General features: G+C 41.1%; 1 non-coding gene and 1 pseudogene across 1 annotated transcript; one reads left to right on the forward strand and one right to left on the reverse strand.

The window, feature by feature from the left end:
• The first annotated feature begins 826 nt into the window (after positions 1-826).
• On the forward strand, positions 827-3228 carry LOC148928435 (uncharacterized; annotated as a pseudogene).
• On the reverse strand, positions 1388-1494 carry LOC148928436 (small nucleolar RNA R71). Its single transcript, XR_016129734.1, has one exon. It is a non-coding gene; the product is annotated as a small nucleolar RNA R71 (small nucleolar RNA).
• Positions 3229-17111: the final 13883 nt, after the last annotated feature.

Genomic DNA, 17111 nt, shown 5'->3' on the forward strand with positions numbered 1-17111 from the left:
GTAGATGTTTATTTCTCTAGCGCTTCCGCAGGAGTTTATAAACATTGAAGATTGGTTCATAGGTTATGTGTTCAGCTAATTGTGAACTATTCATTGTGTACATGTTCAGTGTATGTGATTAGGTTGATGTTTTAATCCTTTCATATGTTTCGTTGTATAGGTATAGAACAATACAAGCCTAGTGAGTAACTTGGAGTGACATATTTTCTCATTTGAATAGTCTTTCTTTAGTTAACTTGTAGTTTTATTTTGTCAACATCTTTCAAAACCAAAAATCAAATCTTTATGCTACATCTTTTTAAGTTTTTAAGTTTTAAACAATCATCTACCTCCCTGTGGATCGACACTTGAAATACTACTATCGACGCTGTAATCTTGCAGTATCGTAGTATTATTAGAGTTAATTAATTAAACTTGATTTCTTGTGTGAACTGAATTAGATACTCTAAAATACGCATCAAGTTTTGGCGCCGTTGCCGGGGAGGCAATAGGTTGTTTAATACTTAGTAGTTTTATTTTTGTTTTATTTTATTTGATCTTTTGTTTTGTTTTGTTTAGGCACACACTTCGTGTTCTTGGGGGTGATAGCCATCTACCACGTCGGGACTTGAAGACGAAGGAGTGTTTATATTAGGTGATATCTTTTTAATTCTTAGTTTAGTGATTAGGATTATTTAGTTTTCACTAAAGCACACACGTTTTATAGGAACTTACCCCGAAGTTGTCGAGAGGTCTCGCTTTCGGTTGTAGTGAAATATATTTTGTGTATGTGCTTGGTTTCTTTTCTGTTGTGCAGGTTAAGGTAATTAAAAAAAAAAAATTGTGAATGCACACAAGATCACAGGGTACACCACCGTTTGGATTACTCTGTTATCAAAGAAAGAGAGGGCCGAGAGGTTCAGAGATTGAGATTTATCCGGACTATCAGAGTCCAGTTAGAAGTAACCCACTCTTCGAGTCCAGTTCAGAAAGTAGTTGTGGGACAGAGTCAGGCACCGAAATGGCTGAAGACGATAACAATGCTCCACCCATGGGAAGGTTTGGCGACATCCTTAGATCGGGAGTTGATTACGCGGGGGAGTTTGCCTATGCACATGACGATGTCAACATCCCACCTCACTACATTAGTTTGGTGAATGGTGGAAATCTTTTCCATGGTCGAGATGAAGAAGATCCGATGAGTCATTTGAATGCCTTTTATGAATTGACGAACTCTCATAGACCGCCAAATGTGGAGCATCATCGAATCAAGAGAGCTTTATTTCCTTTCTCATTGAGAGAGAAAGCAAGGGAATGGTATGACTCACTACCGGGCTACAACATAGCAACATTTGAGGAGTTGAAGTCGAAGTTTCTCTTAGAGCACAATTCTCCAATGAAGATAGAGAAGTTGAGAGAGGAGATCACTTCATTTCGGCAAAAGTATGATGAGTCATTTGCCGAAGCTTGGAAAAGATTTACAGATTTGCTAAGGAAATGCCCAAGTCATGGTCTAGATCCGGGGCATGATCTTTTGAAGTTCTACAAGGGACTTAATCATGAAGGCACAGGGTTGGTTACTGCAGGTTCGAGTGGGAACTTGGACGATTTGACCCATGATGAAGTAAGTGCGCTATTTCAAATATTAGTGAATAATCAGAGGAATTGGCATAATCCAAGAAAGATGGCCGCGGGAGATACATTTGGTGCTACTAAGGAGTCGGAAAGAGTGTCAGCTATAGAAGCTCAAATGGCTGACTTTAGTACTCAAATTTCGTCGATGACGAATGCTGTCAAATCTATGCAGTTGACTCCTCAATCCCAAGTTGCGCCTATGATGAAGTGTGGAGTGTGTCAAGGAGGACATTATACAGATCAATGTCCTAGTTTGCAAGGAGCACCAGTGGAGGATGTGAACTACATTGACAACAATCGTCAAGGTTTCAACCAAGGAGCTCAATATACCAATCAACAAAACTGGAGGCCTCAACAAGGAAACTGGAATCAAGCTGGTCCTAGTAACGCTTCTGGCAACCAATGGAGAAACAACACTCAATCTCCGAGTTTTGAGACGAAGCCATCTAGTGATGATCAAGTTGCGCAGATCTACTCCTTCATGATCAAGAATCAAAAGGAGAATGATCAATTCAAGGAAAAAGTGAATGAGAAGTTTGGCCACATCGAGGCCACAATGAAGAATTTGGAGATGATGATAGGCCAACTTGCAACGGTTGTGCAAACCAGACCCCAAGGAACTATTCCAAACACCACGATAACGAACCCAAAGGTTAATGAGCAATGCAAAGCAGTCACATTGAGAAGTGGGAAAGAGCTAGAGAGACTTGGAGAGAAAGTGGTACATAGTGGCCCAAACATCTTGCACGCAGGGGCGGACAAGTTGTTAGGCTCACAAACCTCGCACGCAGGGGCGGACGAGGGGAGTGAGCGGGCCACTACAGAAACTAGAGATGGTCTACAAGATAAAGAAGATGCAAGTCGGCGTGATACGAAGAAGAAGAAGTCGTTGAGTCCGGCAATGGATCCGAAGAGTCCATTTAATTTTCCAGATTTATACCGCCGCCTCCTTTCCCAATCGAGAAGAAGAGAAAGAAAATAATTCAAGAGAAGGGACTCGATTGGATGATGAATATTATTAGGAAAGTTAATGTAGATGTGTCCTTGGTGGATTTGTTCCTACATTTTCCTAAATTCTCCATGTTTTTCAAGGACCTTATTGCGAAAAAGGAGAAGATACAAGATGATGGTGTGGTGATATTGAGCGCATTTTGCTCACAGTTTGTGAAGGGAAAGATGCCGGCTAAGAGAAGAGATCCCGGAAGTTGTGTGATCCCGTGTGAAATGGGAGATAAGAAGTTCCCAAAGTGCCTACTTGATCAAGGCTCGGGAATATCATTGATGGCTTTGAAAACTGCGAGGTCAATCGGTCTTGAAGCAAGGATTGAACCAATCGACATTGACCTTCAGTTGGCGGATCATTCAATTGTTAAGCCTAAAGGAATCATCGAGGATGTCTTGGTAAAGGTGGATAAATTTATACTCCCGGTTGACTTCATTGTCATAGAGATGGAAGAGGACAAGGACATGCCTATTCTCTTTGGTAGGCCATTTTTAGCAACCGGTGATGTTGTGATTGAGACCAAGACAAATACGGTCATGTTTCGAGTTGATGGGGAGAATGTTGTGATTGAGCAGGAGAAGGCGAAGGGGCGCCTATTGGAGTTTGGATAGGAAAGCTGCAAAGAAGAAGGTCGAGCCAACGACTATAAACAAAGGCGCTGATTGGGAGGCAACCCAAGTTTTTATGTTGTTTTCTTTCTTTTAATTTTCATATGTTGGAGGTTTTGTTTGCTCAATTCTTTCCTCTAGCATTTATTTTGAATTGAGTGTTTCTTTATGTTTTGTTTTGTTTTGTTTTGTAGGGAGCACATTGGAGTTTACGAGGGAGCACACTTACAATGGAAGATACACCCACCCTCCCACCCATATGCTACGGATTTCATGCCAAGTTTGGGGGAGTCTTCTATCCCTTTACTTTTTATGTTCTTCTTTGCTTGCATTGAGGACAATGAAGCATTCAAGTTTGGGGGGGTTGTTTGAGAAAGTCAGTGCTCTTCTTTCCCCAAAATCTATCCACTAAGCCAAGCCTCCTAAGCCACTTCATCTTACTAAACTCATTCTCCTTAATATATAAGTTCTGCTGGCCCAAACCCAATTAACACATCAGCCCCACTCTACTATTGAAATCATCGGCCCAAAAGCATTTAATTTTACTTGCCCCATTGAAACTAACACACTACGTCTACCTCATCTCTCAACACAAGTACAGCACCAAGTCGTCTCCCTCTATACTCCCAGAAATTGAAAATCCTCAAAATCATTAGAGAGCTCCAATTCCCCCTCGTTTCTCTCACGCGATTTGCATCGCCAGCCGCTCTGTCTCTCCATCTGATTCTCTCTCAATTTTTACAGCAATCACCCTCCCTACTCTTCCTCAGCTCGCAGCTCTTCCTTCGGTTCATGCTCGTAGCTATCCAGCCCGGCCGTCGCTCTCCGTCCCTGTTCGATCCGTCGAACCCAGGTAGCTCGCCAGTGAGCTCGTCACGCCGCTGCTCCAGCCCGAGCCACGCCGCCATCGCCATCCGCCGGAGTCTGAACATCACCGAATCCATCTCCCTCTGCTCTCCGCCATCGCTGCCGTCGTATCCGTTTAATCGAGCTCTATCTTGAGCCGTCGTCGGAAGGTCAGTGGCATCCCAACTGGAGCCGTGCCGCCGCTGCTGTCTCCTATATCTCTCCTCTCCATCTCCTATTTGATTCCATGTAAACTGCAGGATATTGATTGGTTTAGTGGCTGCCTTGATCATGAACATGGGTTCCACTGCTTTCTCTCAAATTCTCACTTCTCTTTGCTCTCGTTCTTCCTCTACTTCTTTTTGCAGAGTTTCAGTTTTGAAACGTGGGAGTCGTGTGATAATAATGAAAACTGGTTTAAGAGGTTGTTGCTGATATATTCCTATTTTTCAGGTTTCAAGACTCGCGACAAATCATAGCCAGATTGCTAGGTAACAGATTTGAGAAAAACATGCGTTTGAAAATTTCATTTCGTTTCTTCAAATAGTTTCATTTAAAAGGAAGATGGGGCCCAAAAAGTAAATTCTTTTTCCATCTTCACATGCCTCGTTCAAATCCTTCTCATCAGTCGTAAATTGAGTCCCTCAAACATATAAGGAACTCGAGCTTAAAAAGAAGATTGAATTGCACAAACGACGTCTTCGAAAAACAAATAAAAAGAAGTAGAAAAAGTCAGGTGTTACACGAATTTATCATCCGGAGGTGACTTCACACAGTTGAGGGTCAGTGAAGCCAAGAAGGTCCTACGCAAATTGTTGAATGCGAAAAAGGCGTACGACCACGCAAGGGAAGAAATGAAGAAGGAGTTGCTAAGCGCAATCAAACAGAGTACTCTACCACCTTCTCCAACTGGTGGCAACGAGGCTCCAGAGTTGCCATATGATCAACCAAATGACCGGCCTGATGTGGAACAAGCCAATGCCGCAGGGTACTACAATTCTAATGGGAATTGTATTCCGGGGAAGCAGAGGGACGCAACATGGAGGGATCACCAATTTCCGATGGGGAGATGGAAATGAAAATCAGAACCAAAATCCAGGTCAGAATCAACCCAACCCCCACCAGAACCAAAATTTCAACCGTGGCCCAACGAATCCTGACCACCAGTCTAACTGGGCAGGAAAAAACCAGCAACCTCAGAACCAAAACCCTCAAAACCAAAACCAAAACCCAAACCCAAACCCTGTTTATGTGCCACCCCATCAGGGAAACTACCAAAACTACCAGAACCAAAACAACCAGGACCGGTACAACCCTCCTGCCCAGTATAACCAATGCCCACCGAGCCAAAACCAACCAAATTTCCAGAACTACCAGCAGAACCAACCCCCCAAATACAACAGACACCAAGGGCCCAATCAGTCTCATTACCCCAACAAGTCAAGGAGGTCTATGGAAGACATGACGGGAGAATTGCTCGCTGCACAGCAGTGTTAGAGTATGTATACTAGAAATCACGTTTCGAGTGATTGAATACTGTAAAACTCTTATTTTATTTTCCAATGAATAAAACAGATTATTTTTGTCATAATGTTGTTATGTTTTACATTTAATGGATGTTAATTGCATGTTTAAATGTATAAGTTAACTTAACAAAGTCTAAGTCTTTGTTTTAAGTAGACCGGTTGTGGGCGGCGTCCACTTTAAGGTAACACGGTCAGTCCTAAACAAAGAAATAGAAGAATTTCACAACTTAGTTGGAATTAGACTATCCATCGAGAAAGGTTGCAATGTCAGTCCGCATATTTCTAAGCCTTACTGAAATAAGATGACATTGGTATGGTATAGCACTGAACGGATCTAACAGCAAGACTTGTCCTTGGGCTATCTACTAAAAGGCGAGGTCTTGATAAATATTTGTTTCTTAATCAATGTAGGTTAGCATTGAGCATACGGTATTGATTATGCATTACTTTCACTATCAAATGGTGCGGGTTGTTCGTAACCCAATAATCCTAATATATTGGGTAGTGGTGATTAATATCTAGCGGTGCTAGGATTGCTATTATGTTGAATCGTGCGCGAGGCGAGTCTCGTTTGATAATGTCTTCAAGAGGAGCGCGAAACAAGGTTTTATTATTCGGAACCTATCTAGTTGGAGTTTGATCACTCTATGAATAATAAATAAGCGTTCCATGCTCGTAAATAAGAAATTAATTAATTAAGTCCATAGAAGACATTAATTAATTAATAGATATTTTTATCTTAAGCGCGAGAAGTGAAAGTTAAAACAGAAACCCGAATTACGTATAATTTCGGATTTGGATGGGGAGAGTTCAATATCACTTCTGTAGTGGCTGCTCGTAATATTCCAATTAAAGCTTATATTAAATTGTGGGTTCAATTTAATTATTAAAAAGTAAATTGGATGAGCCCATATCCAAAACCTTCCATAGGTCCCTGTCGGGCCCAAAAGGAACTTAATATAAATAGGAGAATAAAGGAGACAGAAAAATAACACAACTCGTTATTTTTCCTCTCAAATTTTCGTCCCCCCCTGTGGTGTAGAATTTCTGTCTTCTTTATTTAAGTCCTAGTATTCCGGTGAGATCAGCTCACACTGATATTGGAGTACAGTTCGGGAACCAGAGAGAAGATCTGTGGTCTAGTATTCAAAGCGTCACATGGAGAAGCTGCTAGCCATCATCAATTCTTTGGAGAATTAATTAGGTATTATTTCTGCTCTGTAGAAAAGCGTGTTTTAGGTTTCAATATTCTTAAAGCATGATTATTTCAAGTTATGAGCATGATACATGTGAGAATTACGCGAATAGATTTTTTCTAAATAATCTGCTAGATAGATCTGATTATTATGTGATTTATTTGCTCGATTAATAATTATTAAATTATGATAATCCCACGCAAGAACCGCTTCCGCTGCCAGTTCCTTCAAAACCCTCTACCTACAGACAAACTACCCCACAAGTGGAATTAATGAAGTTGCGAGCAAACCTTAAGTATGAATACCTCGGGGAGGAAGACTCGTTCCATGTGATCATCAATAGCGGACTAACTGAAGAGCAAGAGGCAAGGCTACTGACCGTGCTGAGTAAAAACAAGAAGGCTATTGGATGAAGCCTTACAGATTTAGTGGGGATAAGTCCAGATGTCTGCATGCACCACATTAGGTTGGAGGAAGGAGCCAAGGCGCATAGAGATTCGCAGAGGAAGGTGAACCCCAATATGCGTGAAAAGATACTGAAGGAGATCTTAAAGTTGCTCTCGCTAGGCATTATATATTCGGTACCTGATACTGAATGGGACAGTCCGATCCATATGGTCCCCAAGAAATCCGGGATCCAGGTGGTGAAGAATGAGATGAATGAGCTAGTGCTCACCAGACTGGTCATTGGATGGCGAATGTGTATAGACTACTGCAAGCTGAACACTGCAACCAGGAAGGACCATTTCCCCCTGCCATTCATCGATCAAATGCTGGAGCGACTGGCTGGGAGGAAGTAATTCTATTTTTTGGACGGGTACAGTGGCTATTTCCAAATTTACGTGAACCCCGAGGACCAGGATAATGTAGGAACTGGCAGCGGAAACGTTGCGATGGATTAACATAATTTAACAATTATTAATCGCACAAATAAATCACATAATAACCAGATCTATTTAGCAGATTATTTAGACAAAATCTATTCACGTAATTCTCACATGTATCATGCTCATAACTTGAATTAATCATTCTTTAAGAATATTGAAACCGAAAACATGCTTTTCTACGGGGCAGAAATAATACCTAATTAATTCTCCAAAGAATTGAAGATGGCTAGCAGCTTCTCCACGATGATCTTTATTACTAGACCATAGATCTTCTCTCTGTTTCCCGAACTGTATTCCGATATCAGTGTGGGCTGATCTCACCAGAATACTAGGACTTAAATAAAGAAGACAAAAGAAATCCTTTTTGGAATAGGAGAAATTTCGAGCTCCTCTTAGACAGAGGGGGATGAAAATTATAGTATATTAAATATATATTTTCTGTCTCCTTTATTCTCCTATTTATATTAAGTTCCTTTTGGGCTCAGACAGGGATCTATGGAAGGTTTTGGATATGGGCTCATCCAATTTGCTTTTTACTAATTAAATTGAACTCACAATTTAATATAAGCTATAATTGGAATATTACGAGCAGCCACTACTGAAGTAATATTGAACTCTCCCCATCCAAATCTGAAATTATAAGTTAGCCGGGTTTCAGTTTTAACTTTCATTTCCCGCACTTAAGGTAAAAAATGTCCATTAATTAATTAATGTCTGCTATGAACTTAGTTAATTAACTTCTTATTAATTCCAATAGTGGACTTAGCATGAAACGTTTATTTATTATTCATAGAGTAATCAAACTCCAACTAGCTAGGTTCCGAATAATAAAACAGTAAGGCTTAGAAATATGCGGACTGACATTGCAACCTTTCTCGATGGATAGTCTAATTCCAACTAGGTTGTGAAATTCTTCTTTTTCTTTGTTTAGGACTGACCGCGTTACCTTAAAGTGGACGCCGCCCACAACCGGTCTACTAAAACAAAGACTTAGACTTTGTTAAGTTAACTTATATAGTTAAACATGCATAAACATCCATTAAATGTAAAACATAACAACATTATGACAAATATAATCTGTTTTATTCCTTGGAAAATAAAATAAGAGTTTTACAGTATTCAATCACTCGAAACGTGATTTCTAGTATACATACTCTAAAAATCTCCCACTTATACTCAAAACACTTTCGAGTATACAAAATGTGTGCTAACGTCTAATTCTCCCACTTATATTGAAAGCGGATTGAGGTCTTGTACAAGTCGAACTCCCAATCCTTCAACATGGCTCTCAAACGGCTTGACCGCTAAAACCTTCGTGAAAGGATCTGCCAGGTTGTTTTCTGACTCAATCCTGACCACTTTTATGTCTCCTCTCTGCACTATATCTCGAATGATATGATACTTCATCTCTATGTGCTTGCTCGCTTTATGAGCCCGTGGTTCCCTCGAATTTGTCACAGCACAAGAATTGTCACAATAAATGGTGATGCTCTTGGGCATATTCGTAACCACACCTAACTCCAAAAGGAAGTTCTTAAGCCATACAGCCTCTTTTGCAGCCTCTGAAGCGGCCACATATTCGGCTTCCATGGTAGAGTCTGCAATGCATTTCTGCTTTACACTCTTCCAAATTACAGCTCCACCTCCTAAGGTAAACACATATCTGGAAGTTGATTTTCTCGAATCAACATTAGCTTGAAAGTCTGAATCTGTATATCCTAAAGGACAGAGCTCGGCTGCATTGTAAACTGGAACATAGTCCTTAGTCCGATTAAGGTACTTGAGTATGTTCTTTACGGCAGTCCAATGTCCTTGGCCGGGATTCGATTGATATCTTGCTAACATGCCAATAGCAAAGCAAATATCAGGTCTAGTACAAAGCATAACATACATGAGACTACCAACAGCCGAGGCATATGGTATTCTTCTCATCTCCGCTGTCTCAGATGCTGTCTTAGGACACATCTCTTGAGATAAATGGATGCCATGTCTAAAAGGTAAGAAACTTTTCTTGGCATCTTGCATGCTAAAGCGTCTAAGTACTCTATCGATGTAAGATTCTTGGGATAAGCATAACGTTCTCTTTGCAAGGTTCCGAAAAACCTTGATACCGAGAATGTGTCCCGCATCACCCATATCTTTCATCTCGAACTGGCTGGAATACCAAGTTCGTACTGATGACAACATCTTTTTATTGTTTCCAATTAGAAGAATGTCATCTACATATAAAACTAAGAACACAACATTTCCCTTTTCAACCTTCTTATACACGCAACTTTCATTGGGGCATTTTTCGAATCCAAACTTTTGAACAGTCTGATCAAAACACTGGTTCCATGATCTAGATGCTTGCTTGAGGCCATAAATGGCCTTCTTAAGCTTCCAAACCATGTGTTCCTTGCCCTTTACCACATAGCCTTCGGGTTGTTCCATGTAGATGGTCTCCTCAAGACTGCCGTTTAAAAACGCAGTCTTGACATCCATCTGCCATACTTCCCAATCCATGTAAGCTGCTATAGACAAAAATATACGAATCGATTTGAGCATGGCCACTGGGGAGAAGGTCTCATCGTAATCGATGCCTTCCTTTCAGGTATACCCCTTAGCCACTAGTCTTTCCTTGAAGATTTTAACTCGTCCATCGGGTCCACGTTTACGTTTGTATAACCACTTGCACCCAATGGCAGTACAGCCTTCAGGTAGGACAGACAAATCATAGACGTCTTTGTCTACCATAGATTGTAGTTCCGAATCCATTGCTTTCACCCATTCGCAATGATCGACATCTGCCTGCGCCTCTGCAAGATTCCAGTGATCAAGTACATTGCTGTCCGAGGAGTGATCATTACACTCTCCCATACCAATGTATCTTTTGGGCTCATGAGAGACCCTCCCACTGCGACGTGGCACTACAACATCTGGAGTATTAGTTGATGTTTCTAGAATTGTTGTTACACTAGGTAATTGTTCTTGGTTAATAGAAGTTGTGACTGGAGTTAGCTCTTCAAGAGCTATCTCACTGCTGGTCTTATAATTCATTACAAAGTCTTCCTCTAAGAATGTGGCATGAGTGCTCACAATTACTTTCTGATCTCGGAGACTATAGAATTCATAAGCTTTCGATCCTCTAGGGTAACCTATAAACACACATACCTCCGTACTAGATTCCAGCTTAGTTAGATCCTTTTCCAATACATGGGCCGGACACCCCCACACTCTGAGATGTTCCAGATCGGGCTTTCGCCCAGTCCACAACTCATATGGGTTAGTAGGAACTGATTTAGAAGGTAAGTTGTCTAATATATAGCTTGCTGATAGCAAAGCATGCCCCCAAAACGAAATAGGTAACCGTGCATAACTCATCATCGATCGGACCATGTTTAATAAAGTCTTGTTCCTTCTTTCAGCTACGCCATTCTGCTAGGGTGTGCCTGGCGCAGTCATGTGGGATTGAATTCCAGACGCTGATAAGGAGTCCAAAAACTCGACACTTAGGTACTCGCCTCCGTGATTAGATCGCAGGCATTTGATACTCTTGCCATGACGCGTCTCTACTTTAGCCTTAAACTCCTTGAACTTGTCAAATATTTCAGACTTGTAGCGCATCAAATAGACGTATCCAATTTTCGAGAATTCATCTATAAAGGTGACGAAATATCGAAAACCGCCCCTTGCCTCGGTTGACATTGGTCCACACACATCAGTATGAATGAGCTCAAGTACTTCCTTGGCCCTATTACCCTTTGACCTAAAAGGTCTCTTGGTCATCTTGCCTTCCAAACAGGATTGACACTTCGAAAATGGTTCCTTTTCAAAACCTTTAATAAGATCTTGATCAACCATCACACGAATCCTTCTTTCGTTGGCATGACCAAGTCTAAGGTGCCATAAGTATGTTTCATTCATTGAAATTGAAGGTTCTTTTCTTTTCTTAGAAATTATCGATGTAGCATTGAGTTCTGATTTACGTTGATTAAACTGTGTAGGAGTGATTGTGTACAGATTGTTTTCCATGATACCTCGACAGATATAAGAACCCTCTTTCTTAATAACGCAATTATCATTAAAAGAAATCGAATATCGATCAAAAGACAATTTAGATACTGAAATTAAATTTCTTCTAAAAGAAGGTATCAACAAAACATTCTTCAAAATAAAAAATCTATCACTAGAAAAACGCAAATAAACGTCTCCCACTTTAGTAACATTCTTCAAGGATTATAGTAACCTGGGACTCGGGATTGATCGTCCCTCCCAAAACCTCAATCTGGTTGAGGTGGCTCATCATCTCGAGGACATGTTGCCTCACTTATGTGCCTCCCTTCATAGTCTTTGTCATGATACTCTGAAAGGCTTGAGACTTAGTCGTTCGATTCTCAGTACCAAAAAGATTTGCGAGATTTTGCATAATCTCGGCGGTAGTTTCCATGGCGGAATGCTGATGCTTGAGTACTGAAGACATAGAAGCCAACATGTAGCACATAGCCATCTCATTCGCCTTATGCCACCGTCTATGCGCATCTCGCAGTGCCTACGTGGCGCTTGCCGCCGGCACTGGTGGGCGTGGAGTAGTGAGCACAAACTTGTACTCTTCAGCTGTGAGAATGATATCCAAATTTTGTTTCCATTCTATGTAATTTTGGCCCTCGAGTTTGTTTTCTTTGAGAATTGCAGAAAGAGGATTAAAAGACATCTTGAAGGATTTTATTGCACTGCAAACAGAAGAATTTACTATTTGCTTCGTAATCAAATTAGACATACATACATGAAATTCGCGAAATTTAAATCCAAATAATCAGAGCCAAAGCCTGGCTCTAATACCAATTGTAGGAACCGGTAGCGGAAGCGTTGCGACAGATTAACATAATTTAACAATTATTAATCGCACAAATAAATCACATAATAATCAGATCTATTTAGCAGAATATTTAGACAAAATCTATTCACGTAATTCTCACATGTATCATGCTCATAACTTGAATTAATCATGCTTTAAGAATATTGAAACCTAAAACATGCTTTTCAACGGAGCAAAAATAATACCTAATTAATTCTCCAAAGAATAGAAGATGGCTAGCAGGTTCTCCACGATGATCTTCAATACTAAACCAAAGATCTTCTCTCTGGTTCCCGAACTGTATTCCGATATCAGTGTGCGCTGATCTCACCAGAATACTAGGACTTAAATAAAGAAGACAAAAGAAATCCTTTTTGGAATGGGAGAAATTTCGAGCTCCTCTTAGACAGTGGGGGACAAAAATGATAGTATATTAAATATATATTTTATGTCTCCTTTATTCTCGTATTTATATTAAGTTCCTTTTGGGCCCAGACAGGGATCTATGGAAGGTTTTGGATATGGGCTCATCCAATTTCTTTTTACTAATTAAATTGAACCCACAATTTAATATAAGCTATAATTGGAATATTACGAGCAGCCACTACAGAAGTGATATTGAACTCTCCCCATCCGAATCCGAAACTATAAGTAATCCGGGTTTCTGTTTTAACTTTCATTTCCCGTGCTTAAGATAAAAATGTCCATTAATTAATTAATGTATGCTATGAACTTAATTAACTAACTTCTTATTAATTCCAAGAGTGGACTTAGCATGAAACGCTTATTTATTATTCATAGAGTAATCAAACTCCAACTAGCTAGGTTCCGAATAATAAAATCTTGTTTCGCGCTCCTCTTGAGGACATTATCAAACGAGACTTACCTTGCGCACTATTCAATATAATAGCAATCCTAGCACCACTAGATATTAATCACCACTACCCAATATATCAGGATCATTGGATTACGAAAAACCCGCACCATTTGATAAGTCAAAGTAATGCATAATCAATACCGTATGCCTAATGCTAACCTACATTGATTAAGAAATAAATATTTATCAAGACCTCGCATTTTAGTAGATAGCCTAAGGACAAGTCTTGCTGTTAGATCCGTTCAGTGCTATACCACACCAATGTCATCTTATTTCAGTAAGGCTTAGAAATATGCGGACTGACATTGCAACCTTTCTCGATGGATAGTCTAATTTCAACTAGGTTGTGAAATTCTTCTTTTTCTTTGTTTAGGACTGATCGTGTTACCTTAAAGTGGACGCCGCCCACTACAGGTCTACTAAAACAAAGACTTAGACTTTGTTAAGTTAACTTATACATTTAAACATGCATAAACATCCATTAAATATAAAACATAACAACATTATGATAAAAATAATCTGTTTTACAATATTCAATCACTCGAAACGTGATTTCTAGTATACAAACTCTAACAGATAAGACCACTTTCACCTGCCCGTTTGGAACCTATGCGTACAGACGTATGCCCTTCGGTTTATGCAACACTCCAGGTACTTTCCAACGATGTATGATGAGCATATTCTCGGATTTGATAGAAGATTGCATAGAGATCTTCATGGATGATTTCACTGTCTACGAAGACTCTTTCGACTTGTGCTTACAACATTTGGATGTCGTACTGGAAAGGTGCCAAGCAAAGAGTCTGGTTTTGAACTTCGAAAAAATGTCATTTTATGGTTACAGAAGGGATCGTCTTGGGGCACGTGGTATCAGAAAAGGGGATCCAAGGTGGACGTTATATCCAAGCTACCTTTCCCTATTGACTAGAAGGGGATAAGAGGTTTTCTGGGGCATGTTGGGTTTTATCGGAGATTTATCAAGGATTTCGCCAAGATCGCCCAACCTCTTACCAGACTCCTCCAGAATGAGGTGGAGTTCGTTTTCGACGAGCATTGCAAGGCTGCCTTAAACCTTCTCAAGGAAAAGTTGATATCTGCACCAATCATCCATGCTCCCAACTGGGATCACCCCTTTGAGGTGATGTGCAACGCTAGTGACTATGCCGTGGGAGCCATACTGGGTCAGAAGATCGATGGAAAGAGGTACGTGATATTCTATGCATCTAAGACCTTGAATCAAGCCCAACGAAACTATGACACCACCGAGAAAGAGATGTTGGCTGTTGTTTATTCATTCGAGAAGTTCAGGCAGTACTTGTTAGGATCCAAGGTCATCGTCTATACTGACCATGCGACCATTATCTCATTGAAAAGAAGGAGTCAAAACCCCGATTGATCAGATGGGTACTCCTATTGCAAGAGTTTGATTGGGAAGTAGAAGACAAGAAGGGGGTCGAGAACAAGGTCGCAAACCATTTGAGAAGAATAGTGCAAGAAAGGAACAGTGAGGATGTGCAAGATCGATTCCCAGAGGAACACTTATGTGAGGTGATCTTCTCCGCGAGGAAGATCGATTGGGAAGAAGTAATGAAGCTTACTGGCCAGGATGTAACGGCCAAAGGGAAGGAGAAGATAGGTCAAGAGCCATGATTTGCGGACTTGGCTAACTACTTAGTAACGGGAGAACTTCCATGAGTGCCAAACATTACGAAGGCTCGAAGGATGAAGATCAAGAGTGAAGCCAAGTATTATTTCTGGGACGATCCATATTTGTGGAAGGCAGGAGCTGACCAAGTTATAAGGAGGTGTATTTATTCCTGATTGGGAGCAACAAGATGTACTGATACACTGCCACTCCTTGGCATGTGGAGGACATTTTGGTCCTAGGAAGACCGCAAGGAAGGTACTGGACAGCGGATTCTACTGGCCAACTTTAAAAGAGATGCATACGAGTTTTGCAAGGGCTGTGACCGTTGCCAACTGACCGGTGGGATCTCTGCGAGAGATGAAATACCACAAGTTCCAGTGATTGTTTGTGAAGTGTTCGACGTTTGGGGCATGGATTTCATGGGTTCTTTCCCTTCATCTTACGGGAATTCCTACATCCTGGTGGCAGTCGACTATGTATCAAAGTGGATCAAAGACAAGGCCACGAGCACTTGTGAATCCAGGGAGGTTGCTAAGTTCCTCAAGAGTCATATATTCAGCCGATTCGGGATACCAAGGGCAATCATATCCGATCAAGGAACTCATTTCTGCAACCGTACAGTTGAAGCCTTGATGAAAAAGTACAGGGTCCATCACCGCCTATCTTGCACCTACCACCCTCAAGCCAATGGGCAAGCGGAGATCTCTAACAGGGAGATAAAGAGCATCCTGGAGAAGACGGTCAACCCTTGCAGGAAGGATTGGAGCACAAGGTTGGAAGATGCTCTGTGGGCGTATCGAACAGCCTACAAGACGCCTATAGGGATGTCCCCATACCGTATTGTTTTTGGAAAGATGTGTCACTTACCAGTGGGAATTGAACACCGAGCGTACTGGGCAGTTCAGCAAGTTAACATGGATGCTAGAGCCTGTGAGGAGGAAAGGAAGCTGCAGTTACAGGAGATGGAGGAACTCAGATTGTAGTCATTCGACTCAGCCATGTAGTACAAGGACAAAACTAAGATGTGGCACGACAAGAATTTGAGGACCAAGAATCTCCAAGTTGGCCAGAAAGTACTACTCTTCCAGTCGAGGCTGAAGCTAATGCCTGGGAAACTCAAGTCGAAATAGACAGGACCTTACATCATCACCGCACTTCGTTCTAATGGAGCGGTCGAGATTTCAGGGAGTATCCCCAACTCTGAACCTTTTGTCGTGAATGGACATAGGCTGAAAATATATAGAGAAAATGCAGAGATGTGTGTAGTGGAAAAAATTCAAGTACACTCTAATAGCGTCTAATGATCAGTAGGATAGGGGTTTGGAATTCCACCTAGCCAACTTTATATGATTTGTGCTTATCGACCAGGTAGAATTTCAAACGGCCTTAGTAATGATGTAAATATTATAAATATTTAGTGATTTAATTTTAAGAATGTAGGAAAAGAATAAAAATACCAAAAAGATTTTCGGACCTTAAATATTAATTTGGGGTACGTACTGACCACAAGGATACCAATTTGGTGAAACTCTAAATTGCATTTAAGAGTTCATTTTTTTACTTTATTTCTATTTTAGTTAAGTTAGAGGGAGATATTAAGTGGAGGTTTGAATTTAGCCATGTGGTGCAGCTTTGCAGGCGAGGACAGTGACTGGGAGGGCGCGTGTGGCCGAGACTTGACAGGCAATGTCCAATCAGCAACGAGAACGCCCAACCGCGTCTCTCCCGAAATGTCGCAGCCTGGAACCGCCTATAACTGGTCAAAACCCTTAACCACCCACCACTCTATAAAGGCCCCAACCGCCTATCTCCCTTCACTTTACAAACCCTTACCTGCATTCTCTCACCCAAAACAACCGCTCTTGACAACCACCCCCTCCAAATAACCACCGTGAACCACCACCGGAAACAGTGAACCACCACCGATACAAACCATGGGAAAGAAGAAAGCAACCAACAACCCAACCTCTACCACCGACGAAAACCACCCAGAAGTTCGAACAACAGCAGATACGCGGCCGCCAAGTCCGCAATGATCTCAGCCAACGCCGACGCCATAAATTCCGGCA

Source organism: Salvia hispanica, chromosome 4, assembly GCF_029641045.1.
Source record: "Salvia hispanica isolate PSC_SH4W2 chromosome 4, Shi_PSC_v1, whole genome shotgun sequence".
NCBI lineage: Eukaryota > Viridiplantae > Streptophyta > Magnoliopsida > Lamiales > Lamiaceae > Salvia > Salvia hispanica.